The sequence below is a fragment of the Berghia stephanieae genome, chromosome 1 (genome assembly GCF_034508935.2).
Source record: "Berghia stephanieae isolate SIO BIC M18660-M18661 chromosome 1, UCSD_Bste_1.3, whole genome shotgun sequence".
Classification (NCBI taxonomy): domain Eukaryota; kingdom Metazoa; phylum Mollusca; class Gastropoda; order Nudibranchia; family Aeolidiidae; genus Berghia; species Berghia stephanieae.
Window position 1 is genome coordinate 137,047,130 of NC_088360.1, and position 13,335 is coordinate 137,060,464.

Genomic DNA, 13,335 nt, shown 5'->3' on the forward strand with positions numbered 1-13,335 from the left:
CTTACGACATTTATATTTGCAGTAGTCTTGAGTAAATTCCTTGATGTCTATTTTAACACATTCCCAGTTGTCCCTGCAGTTTCGTTTCACTGCAACAGATGCCCGGGTTATTCCAGTTTCCCCTAGGAATTAACCCTTAAGATAATTTTCTCCTTTGAATGTTAACGAGAATTTTATTTATCCTATAACTTTCATTTTATTTGTTGAAAAAGACGTGTACGCATAATATTGATAAGTAAATCACTTTTATTGAAATAACAACATTATGTTAAGATAACAACAACACACATGGAATAAATTACTGGCTTGTACTTTGACATCTTTCTGTTGACAAATCGTGAAGAAATAGATGATAACGTGAATGTTGACAGTGAAAATTTTATAATGAAAATTTTTAATTCGTAACAATTTTTGCTGTATTATTTGAAAAGTAGAAACAGAAGCCAAATTAACAGATATGAAATGTCAAGAAAGGGATATGAACAACGTGCACTTATTTGCAGGTTTGATAATCCAATTCCTGATAAGCTCATTGTTGTAATGCAAATCTCAAAATGGCTCCGGGTGTCAGACCTGCATATATATATATATATTGTAGCTTATGCCTGGAAGAGAAATATACTATAATCAAACACCCTCATGAAGCCACACTCAACACGAAAAATGAGATTACAATACGTGTCCTCATCGCCGGAAGTTCTTATTAATCAACTACAAACCGGAACCACTTCAACAAACAACAGTCAACAAACCAAACTCATGTAACACATAGTCCTGACGATGGCTGATTAGGCCTGAAACATCGATGTAGACTGACTTAAACATTGTTTGGTAAATATTAAAATTATATATATATTATATATATATATATATATAATATATATATATATATATATATATATATATATAATATATGTATATGTATATATGGCTCAAATCAATTAAATCAATCGGTATTTGTAGGATGACTTTTCTGGCCAAATGTTGTCTTTTAGGGGGTGACTCTATAAAACATGTGTCTGCTCCCAAAATACTAACTAACCTGTTAGACATTCCAGGTGCCTCAAGGTTGTTGTTATGTATGACGTGGACAAGGTTACAGTTTGTTCTGTAAATAAAGAAGTTTCAACCTTTACAATGTAAATTCCATGATGTAGTAATATAATTAGGTAATTAACTTATTAATCGCCGTATTCGGGAAAACCATTCATGGCTCTTCATGTAAAGGACTTAAAATATTCTGTAAAAAAAGAAGTTTCAACTTTTACAATTTACAGTAGGGTTCAACAATCGTGACGTCACTTCCCTCGTAATAACGCAAAGTAACTTAGTAACTGATTCGAAACTATCGAATAAATGGCGGACGTCCTTTTGAAATACTTCTTCGACGAGCATAAAAGTGTATCCAGAGGAGAAAAACATTATAAAATCTGATAATGTTTTGACATTTATACATTCTGATCTCATGACGTGTGAAAAGTTCTAGCCAACATGAAGAATAAAAAAGGGTCGACTTTCTTTGTTTAGAACCAAGCAGCTGGTTGCTGGGCGGACGTGACATCAGACTATTGAATCCTATTAGGTAATTAAGCAATTAACGCCCTACTCCTGAAAACCATTCATGGCTCTAAATGTAAAGGGCTTAAAATATATCATTACTCGTCATAATCTTTTGAGTAGAACCGGATGCATGCGGAGATAACGACGTGCACTATTTGCAGGTTTATAACCCAATTCATTATGGGCTCATTGCTATAATATTGGAAATCTCAAAATATGACGCAAAATATTGTTCATTACCCCAATCTTATACTAAGCACATATTCGGATGTCAGACCTGCATATATGTACACGTCGGGGGTGATTATTTCTTGAATATCTACGCTTTGTTGTGTGTTTTTAAGGGAATAAAGACGCCAACTAATTTTGTTTTTGTTGTTGCTATTTGCTACCGTAAAGTTTGGTTTATTATTATTATTATTATTATTATTATTATTATTATTATTATTATTATTATTATTATTATTATTATTATTTATCTATTATTATTATTATTATTATTATTATTATTATTTATTATTATTATTATTATTATTATTATTATTATTATTATTATTATTATTATTATTATTATTATTATTATTATTATTATTGACGCATTTCAAGTTTGAATAACTGTCAAACTATGTAAGATTTTATCAAATGCGTTAAAAATTTATTTGTTTTGGTTTTTCTTTTATTTTGCTATACGTTGAGAATTTATTCAATTTTTGATTGATATAAGTTTTAGCACTGCGCCTTTTGGTAGCTGAGCTATAACGTCAACAGTGAAAAAGGATACTTTTGACATAAATCGTAATTTATTTTTGCTCTCTCCTACATGATTCTCGAAATTTTATTTCATTTAACATGCCAATCGTATGATATCTACTTGGAGCATTGCCTTCTCAGATGAAGCATCCGGTATGCATGTACAGAAACAAAATGTTCGATATTGGAGCAAACAAAAAACTAGAATTAACACCACAATTATTGACAATGACACTTATTTGTGTGTTAAACTATCTATAGTCTGATGTCATCAGAGGTCGGAGACGCCCAAAATATAATAAAACATGGTGCGTAAAGTTTGTATTTATCTCGAGTTCAAAGTTTGGATCCGCCGATCGTGAAAATCAGGACTTCAGAGGTTTGATCCGCCGCTATGTATTAACAGCCATATCATGTGCCGAAAATTGTCATATTAACAACGAATATGTATGAATGCATAACGTTGAAACATGTTATCGATACATGAAGAAAACAAAGATCATTTAAAGGGTTGAAAAGTCTATTTATTAGATCATAAACTGTACAATATAGGATAACAAGAGAAGATACTTACACATATTCCAAACACCATAAATATTAGGTTACACTAATTGTGTTCGCCAGGACATTGCTGAAAAATAAGATTGAAAAACAAAAGTGATCCATCTTATCATGCCCGGATTAAGTCATAGTGATTTAGATGTGGTCTTGTGGTATGCCACTTGCTTTCGGATCGGAAGTTCTTGGGTTCAAGCCTCGCTCGCCGCATAGTTGAGTCCTTGGAAAAGGCTCTTTACTCACATTCTCTCGTCGATTTTGTAATATATCGATTAATAAATTTAGTTGTATTTATTTAACGTTTAGTTGTAAACTGCCAAACTGGCTACACTGCACATTGCTTGTTTTTTTTTGTTTGAGTTGAATAGAAACCTTTTTCCGATTATAATCTAACAATCTTGTTGTGTTGTTCCTTGATGTTTGACTTAAATATAATTATAATTATTGATAAACAATATCAATACAATACACTTGGCGACGACATTACAATTGGCGACGAGGTAAACTCTGCAAATCACCGACTTTCTCAACTTTATGTTAATTTTATCATCATGAATTCCTTTGGCTTCGGGCAGATTGAACAGTTTGACCCTCAGCTTTGTAACTTTGAGGAGTACCTAGAGAGATTAAACTATTTCTTTATTGCAAATGAAATTATTGACGACAAAAAAGAAAGCAGTCTTTATCTCAGTGATAGGCCCAAAAACATTTAATTTACTGAGAGATTTAGTAACACCAAATTCCATTTCCGACCGAACATTCGAGGAGATAAAACATGTACTTCAAAATCATTTTGAGCCAAAACCGCAGAAATTCGTAGCAAGGACAGAATTTGAGAAAATAATTAGAAGGAAGGAGGAGTCAATAGGTGATTTTGTGGCCGCACTAAGAAAGCTGTCACAATACTGTCAGTTTGGTGATCAGGTGGAAGACCGGCTGTGTGAAAAACTAGTGAGATCAATCAACGATGAGACAATCCAAAGAAAACTACTCGCTGAACCAAATCTAACATTGCAACGAGCTATCGAAATCGGTCAAGCCATAAAACTATCGTACGAGGGAGCAAAGGGTTTAAACGAAAACCTCCCACAAACAGTAAACCTCATTCGAACTCAACAAAATCAACACAAGTACTGCATGCGTTGTGGTAACGACCACCGAGGTGTAACGTGCAAATTTATCAACGCCGAATGCCATTTCTGCCATAAAACGGGACACTTGGCAAAATGTTGTTTACAACGAAAACAACAAAACTTCAACCATCGGCCTTCAAATCAAACGCAACGTCGTCCGTTTGAACAACAAAAATTTCGTCAACATCGGCAACAACAACGTCAACAACAACAGCAACAGTGGCAACCTCAACATCAGCAAAATACAAAACAAGGGCAACATCGACAACGTAGGCTACAGCATAATAAAATCAAAACAGATGTCACAATTTGGAAAAACTCAATACCAATGAATCATATTATCTGCATCCTGAATCTGACTCAGAAATCTCAAACGATATGTTTACTATTAGAAGTAAAACCAGTAAGCCAATCACAGTTGATCTACAATGCAATGAACAAAATATCACCTTTCAGCTAGACACCGGGGCAGCAGCATCTGTTATAACGAAGCAAGAATTCGATAAACGTTTCAATAATCATAACTTTTCCCTTTCAGAAATTCAACTTCAAACTTACACTGGTGAAATCGTTCATGTGTTTGGGAAATGTGAGATGTTAATCAAATATCAAAATCAAACCAAAACGTTACCATTGCACAGCGTTGAAGGAAACGGTCCACCCTTATTGGGGGAGACTGGCTGCAGGAAATAAAACTGGATTGGCGGCAACTGATTCGAAACAACAGCATCAACAACATCAATAACACCAGGGATGACCTCAATAAAATACTGCAACAACATACTGAAGTTTTCAATGACAATGAAGGAACACTCAAGGACCACGTAGCAAAAATCAACTTAAGGGACAACACTCCTATTTTTAAAAAGGCAAGGCACCCACCTTTTGCCTTGAGCAAGAAAATCGAAGATGAACTGGGTCGTTTAGAACGTGAGAAAATCATAAAGAAAGTAGAACATTCAGAATGGGCAACACCCATAGTACCAGTGATTAAAAATGACAAAACGCTTTGAATCTGTGGTGATTACAAAGTGACCGTAAACAAAGTCATGGCAAAGGAAGATCACCCAATTCCAAAACCAGAAGACTTAGATTTCCAACTGTCTCATCGACAAAAATTCAGTTCAATTGATTTTAGTCATGCATTTACAAATCTTGTCTTGGATAAAGCTAGCCAGGAAATAACAACAATTAACACTCACTGTGGACTGTACGCTATGTTACGATTGCCATATGGAATTTCTTCCTGCCCAGCAATTTTTCAAAGGACAATTGAAAACATTTTCAGAGACATTCCCAATACAGTGATTTATTTTGACAATTTGTATTTAACTAGTTCAACAGATGATGAACATTTAGATACCCTCAGCAAAGTTCTTCAAAGATGGAAAGAAAAAGGACTAAATCTCAAAAGAAAGAAATGTGAGTTCATGAAAAATGAAATCAACTTTTTAGGATACAACTTTTTAGGGTACAAGCTCACAAAGGATGGTTTACTTCCACAACCAGAGAAGATCGAGGCAATTAAAAATGCACCCATTCCAAACAACTTACAGGAACTAAGAGCCTATCTGGACATGGTTAACTATTATTCAAAGTTCCTACCCAACCTTGCAAACAAACTAGCACTACTCTTTGATCTCCTGAAGAAAAACTTTCCTTGGCACTGGGAAAAATCACAACAAACAGCTTTTGAAACCTCTAAACAAGTTCTAATTTCTGACAAACTTCTCGTGCATTTTGACCCTGCAAAACAAATAACTCTGACTTGTGATGCATCGCCGCATGGTATTTCTGCAACGGTGAAGAAAAACCCATTTCCTACGCATCGAGATCATTAGACCCCGCAGAAAGGAATTATTCCCAACTCAACAAAGAAGCCCTCAGTATCATTTTCGGCTTGAAAAAGTTCCACAAATTTCTCTATGCTCGACACATCATTATCAAAACTGACCACAAACCACTGCTAGGTTTGTTTGGCGAACACAAGCCAATTCCTGAGCATTCGTCTTCTAGAATACAACGATGGGCACTTATATTGAGCGCCTTTGACTACACTCTACAACACATAACAGGTCATCGAAACAATGCAGATGGTCTCAGCAGACTACCATTACCATCTTGTACACAAACGCAATCAGCACAACTACCCGAGGATGTTCTACATGTCTTCAACGTAATTGACTCAACACCAGTGACGAGTTCAACTATCGCCTTTGAAACGAAGATGGATCCAACACTTAGCAAAGTCTACGACTACTGCCTAAACGGCTGGCCTTCAACGTATAATTCATCCAGAAGATGAATCGCTTCAACCTTACTTCGTTCGTTGTGCAGAACTCAGCATCGACAATGAGTGTCTCCTCTGGGGCATTCGTGTTATCATACCTCCAAAACTCCGCAAAAGCATCCTTGATCTTCTCCACGAAGAACACATCGGAATCGTCCGTATGATGGCACTAGCACGTGTCTATGTGTGGTGGCCTCACATCGACAAAGCTCTTGAAAACGTGTCAAAATCTTGTTTCGAGTGTCTGAGTATGAGCAATGGACCACCATCAACACCTCTTCATCAATGGATCTGGCCCAGCAAACCGTGGAACCGCATCCACATTGATTTCGCCGGACCGTTCCTAGGAAAAATGTTCCTCGTAATCATTGACGCACATTCAAAATGGATTGACGTCCATATCATGGATACATATACGACGCAAAGCACCATCTCTAAACTGAGAAATGTTTTTGCTACTCATGGACTTCCTGATATTATCGTTTCAGACAATGGACCTATCTTTTGTTCACACGATTTCCAAACTTTCATTACTCTCAATTGCATCAAACATATCAAAACAGCACCGTACCATCCAACAACCAATGGGCTTGCTGAAAGAGCAGTAGGAATTTTCAAAACTTCAATGAAAAAACTGACAGGTGGAACAATCCAAGATCGTGTTAATCGTTTCCTCATAAAAGACCGCTCCACACAACAATCTACAACTGAAATGACACCTGCTGAATTGCTTATGAACAGAAAAATTAAGACTCGTATTGACCTAATTCATGATTCTATACATGCAAATGTCACAAAAATCAAAATACTCAAAAGGTTCACCATGATAAGAAATCAAAATTCAGACAGTTCAACACTGGTGAAGATGTAGTTGTTAAAAATCATTCTTCTAATGTTCCAAAATATGTCCCAGGCAAAATTATTGAACAAACAAGACCCGTGTCCTATAAAGTACTTTCAAATGGAATTCTCAAGAGATTCCACGCGGATCAAATCCATAGCGCTAGATACTCTAGTCCTACTACTACTGATGTAAATGAGCAATACATGCCCATCAGAAATGACTTTCAAATTCAGAACCATGACTTGTCTATTCCTATTCCCATTCAAAGTGAATTACCTATCACTATAAATGATCCTACTGATGATTTTACTGAAAATCAATGTGAGAAAATAACTGTTGATATAGAAGAATCAAATGATTACCATCCATCTCAAATTTCAACACCAACTGAAAAAGAATCAATGCTTAGCAGCCCTTATCTGCCACCATTACGCAGATCTGAAAGGATTCGTAAACCCCCTGAGAAACTTGACTTGTAATGTATACGCTTTATATATGAGTAGTAAATCACTAGTTTATTACTCACACTCACAGTAAATGAGTACCATTCTGGTAAATGCTTCTAACAGGGATGGAGGACAATGTTACACTGTATAAAAAGTAATAAAATTTTAATCTTTTACTGGTATGGTAAATCACCATTGTAACCAGTAATCCCAAATCGCAAATTTCTGATTTTGATTCAATTTTAAATGAACCCCTTATGTCTTCAATATAGGATGGAGGGATGTAATATTTGCTCCTCTGTAGTCTTGAAACGGCGTTGTTCTGATTTTTCTTGAAGCTGTGTAGCATGGACACTATTTTACTGTGTATACCGATCACGACCCAATACGTATTGAGAACAACTGTGCTTCTCAAATTTGTTTTACCTACAGGACTTTGCACTATCCTTTTTGGATCTGGATAGAGACTTGACCGACTCAATTATTAACTGGCACCTTTTTACTGTCAAACTCTTTTATTGAGATGTGATATTACGACATATTAAGTCGCTTTTTAATTCGTCACCGACCGACCAGCTTTTGATATTTTACATCACACTGTTTGGTCTCCTGTGTTATATTTGTTTTATTCTGTACCGGCCTGTATAACACAGTTTCGGCCTTCTCTGTGTTATACTTTTATTGGGACATATCGTAACAGATTTATTGCCTTCTCTGTACTATGATTTGGTCACCCGTTCACGGATTTACACAGTACAGTAGCCTGCGCTATGCCTTGTTATCTTCCGGCCCCGAACGTACTTCACACAATCAACCCTGCATTATGTGAAGGATAGCAAATGACGTTTTCCGACCTGCCATGGGTTTATATAACCATGGTGAGTAAATAGTATTCATATGACTACTGAGAGGCGTTGTCATCACAAGATAGCATAGCAAATGGTTTGAAAATTTATAACAACTCATGGTCGCCTAAAGCTAATTTACCATTGAGACTTAAGCTCGTTCTACAGTAACGTGACATTCACGACCTCACAAAAATACGCATCCTCTGCTATTGGAAACCCAATAGATGCTGTGCGCTTGGCAAAGAAGCTCACAACATTGACATCCGGAAATATAACGGACCAACACTCAAAATGATAACCTTAAACGTTTAAAGTATGGATAAAAATGTTTAGTGAGAACTACTCATAAACACGGATGGCAAAAACAAACAATACCAAATACCTGAGTGACGTCAACTTCGTTCTATCTTTGCCACTTCAGAAGTTTAATGTTTCCCGCTGTCTCCAGTAGTACTGCTAATGGCAAATCACTAGATGGTAATTTTAAAAAACATGTCCTAATATCAGGTTATAAGTTTACGAATGCTACATTTACACACCGTATATATATGTCTATAGTTTCTTAGGGATCCATGGTATTTTATCTATAGAATGTCATTGAAAAAAAACAAAGTAGAGCATTAATATTGAGCAATATCCACTTAAAGTGCTCAAAGCGCTTTCCAAGGGGTCCTTAGCAAACAGCATCACTTAACATGTTGAACAAGATATGACGCCTTTCAGGCGATATTATATATTTTCCGACAGCGACAATGCCGTTAACTGTCATGTACTTATTTTTCACCTGGGTACTGTGAGAGAATGACCGAAGAGCCTTTTTTTTTCAATGACTCAACTATGAGCTGCTCAGAGCGGAACCCGAACCCCGGAGGCAAGTGTCATATTACAAGACTACATAGCCGCTTAACAATCAAATATCCAAAAACAAGATAAACCCACCGACTCTTTTACGCAAAAGACGTTGGCCTGAACAGCAACAAACAGGAGAGCCAATACCAGGAGCTTGAGCTGTGGAGAATGAGAAGAAAAAGTATAATATCATATCATATCTCATCATATCATATCAAATCAGTAAAAGTGCGTTGAAATGGACCGAGTGTTCCTTTAAAGTCCTTTATTTATGAAATAACAATATATTGTACATTACAAATTGCAAATTCCCTGAGATTGAAAAAAATGTTTAAAAGAGAGAAAAAGATAAAAACATAAAATAAAATTAACAACAAAAAAAAAGAAGAAAAAAAAAAACTACAAACAAAAAACCGAAATTTTTTTTAAAAACCCAAATCAACCTGCACTTATTTGCAGGTCTGATAAACATAATCATTATGGGCTCATTGTTGTAATGGAAATCTTTTAAAAAATGACACAACATTTTGTCTGTTAAAACAATGTAAACTAGGCTCACAATTGCTTTCGAATGACAGACCTGCATAGAATGTCGAAAAAAACCCATACATTCTAATTTTTGACACATTATAAATGCTCAGTAATACATAATATTTTTAAGCAAAAATTTCACTTTCAATATTGTCTTTTTCTTGAATTTTAGTTATTGGTAAGAAACGTATACCATTAAAATTTTACAATATTATAATTGGGCCTATTAGCTTGTTTCAATGCAGAGCGCCATCTATGTAAACAAAACCTATAGTGTTGCCTTGAGATTTTGAGTAAGGCGATACATACAAACAAGCGAGTGTCAAACCACAACACCACACAGATGCAAAAAAAAAAAAAAAAAACCGTTTTAAGACAACGGGTTAATCCCGATATAATGACGAAGGTTTGGTAATTAGTTCTCACTAAATTATATCAATCAGACTTTTAGCGTTCAAGGTTACTCGTAGTTTTGTGTGACGGTACGTTATTTCCGACTGGCGGATGTTACCTAAACTCATAGCATCAATAACCGTCCAAGATATTCGCATTATATGTAGCAATAGCTATAATAATGTAACATGTCGAGACACACACACACACACACACACACAGAGAGAGAGAGAGAGAGAGAGAGAGAGAGAGAGAGAGAGAGAGAGAGAGAGAGGGAGAGAGAGAGAAAATTACTTGCGCTATATATACCGCTATATTCAATAAATGTGCTCAAATCACTTTATAAGGGTCCTTGGCCAACAGCAAAACATGTTAAACGAGACATGACTGTTAGGCGATATTACAATCGTTTCCCGACAGAGACGACGCTGTAAACAGCGAGGTACTCATTTTAAACGTGAACAAGGTGAGAGAATGCGAGAAAAGAGCCTTTTCCAAGGACTCAGAGCGGGACTCGAACCCAGTACAGTCCGATCCAAAGGCGAGTGTCATATCACAAGACCACATGCATAGCCGCACAAGAAAGTGATGATGAGAATAGATACAAATGTATTGAAGGAGGAGAGAGCGGATGGAGTGAGTAAAGTTCTTGGATATTTATAGAAGGAACCAAATTGACGCCACCCATCCCATTGTTATTGTTTTAGACACCCATTAATTCTCATTAAAATATATCAGACTATAAACGTTCAAGGTTCCATGTAGATTTTTGGGCTGGAGCGTTATTTCTGGCTGGCGAACTTTGTGAGGATTTTAATTTTAACACAGAGCATCAATAGAAGGAATTATTTGACGTTTGTCAACCCGTTGTTATTGCTTTTAGACAGCCATTTTTATAATTAACTTATCACTAAATTATATCAATCAGACTATAAACGTTCGAGGTTACACAGTTTTATGTGTTAGTATGTTATACCCCGATGGAGATGTCGTTAGTATAATGTTTCCAATACGCATAACATCTATACATTTGCAATCAGATTTAATTTTAAAAGCAACGTAGACCACGGAAATTTTTCCATTTTGTGGACAATAAAGATTTGTTATTATTCATCATAAGCATTATTATTATTATTACTATTATTATTATTGTTATTATTATTATTTTTATTATTATTATTATTATTATTATTATTATTATTATTATTATTATTATTATTATTATTATTAGTATTATCATTATTTATTATTATTTATTATTATTATTATTATTATTATTATTATTATTATTATTATTATTATTTATTATTATCATTATTATTATTATTATTATTATTATTATTATTATTATTTATAAAACATATCGACAGTGCTCCCGTGGCAGGTACCGGCACCCCCCCCCCCCCCCCCCCCCCACCCACCCACCCACCCACACACACACACACACACACACACACACACACACACGTACACAGCTCTGTATCTTTTTTTTCTTCTTTCTTTTTTTTTTTTTTGGGGGGGGGGGTGGGGTTGTTTGTAGACTATAATTCAAGGTTACATCCAATTTCAATGCCCACCCATGTCATCACGTAGTCAAAGCTATTTGGCATCTGCCAATTCCAAATTATGTTTGTGTCAAGATCGACCGTGATGTCGCGTCAACGAGAAGAAAAAGAAAAAGAAAAAAAGAAGTACAACCAAAAAAAAAACACAGACAAAAAAAAAAAATACAAACAAACAATAATAATTAAAAAGGTTAATAATGATAATAACTGTCATACTATGTCATTACATTGGAAATTACGAAAGTCGGAAAACTGTTTTATTTTGTATGAAATTCATTATAAATTTTACGGTGATCAAGAACGAAACCTTTTGTTCATCGACCTCTTCCTGACTCAAAATTTATAAAAATATTATTTTAAATAAATAATAACACAGCATTTATTTGGCGGAATATCCACTAGACGTGCTCAAAGCGCATTACAATGGGCCCCAAGCCAACAGCAATACTAAACATGAAGGACGAGACATGACGCCTGTCAGGCTATATTACAATTTTTTTTCCGACAAAGACAACGAACGGCCATGTACTCACTTTAAACCTGAGTGCGGTGAGAAAATGTGAGTAAAGAGCCTTTTCCAAGGACTCAACTTTGCGCCACTCAGAGCGGGTCTCGAAACCTGAACTTTCCGATCCGAAAGCGAGACTCATACCACTTGATCCATCACAAAACATGGAGGGGCAATGTTCAGATAGCCTCACTATTAATTAAAATTTATTTCTAATTTCATCAATTTTTTGAGTAAAAACATAGTTCTTGGTATCAAACTTATTGTAAATTTGACGCTGATCACAAATCTGACGTCAAAACAGCGAAAATCCGGAAAAGGATTGTCCAATTTTTTATACTGCCACGCCCCCGATCGCCAATCGCCTCGAAAAATTTTAAGCAAGGCGGGCTTTGCGAGACACCGACCGTCGGCCAGGTATTTGGCCACACACACATTGCGTTTTCACTCCGATTTGCCTGTTCGGCGATCGTCCCTCGATTAGAACTGAGCGTGTATGGAGCCTTTAACGATGAAATGATCAAGACTCACAAGTAGAAATAAGCTGTTCATTTTGACGTCTTCGCTGTCCTGGTTCAGAAATCTAAATGCACAGAAAATTACGAAGGTTTAAACCCCACGTTGCTTTATCATAATTGTATTTTAATTATATTAATGTCATGACTGACCCTAATTAATAATTATAGTATATTATGTAAATAAACCAATTAACTGCTGTGCTCTGGAAAGAGACTTATTTTAAAATTTGGCCAGAAAATTCGTCCTTCAAATATCGATCGATTTAGATGACTCTCATCTCGCCAAAAACGCTCAAACCTGAGACCTCACGAGGTCCTGACATTTCAACCGATTTAAAGAAACGTTAAGCGTGACCAATGACAGGATGGGTGTCAGTGAGTGTGGTAAACTCTAGTCCCAGTGTTGTATCCTTGGATAAGTCATTTTACATACATAACACCGATAGACTCAGTTGTAAATGAGTACCAGGCTTCAGGTTCTGTCGGTTATTGTAAGAGCTAGTATAGAAATAACACCTACTACGAGTCTTCTGCTCTAGGGA

General features: G+C 35.7%; 1 long non-coding RNA gene across 1 annotated transcript; it reads right to left on the reverse strand.

Moving 5' to 3' along the window:
- Positions 1–223: 223 nt before the first annotated feature.
- LOC144965606 (uncharacterized) lies at positions 224–12,927 on the reverse strand. Its single transcript, XR_013644071.1, has 5 exons — positions 12,807–12,927; positions 9,369–9,431; positions 2,885–2,941; positions 1,043–1,108; positions 224–324 (listed from the first exon to the last, which is right to left on the reverse strand). It is a non-coding gene; the product is annotated as an uncharacterized LOC144965606 (long non-coding RNA).
- Positions 12,928–13,335: the final 408 nt, after the last annotated feature.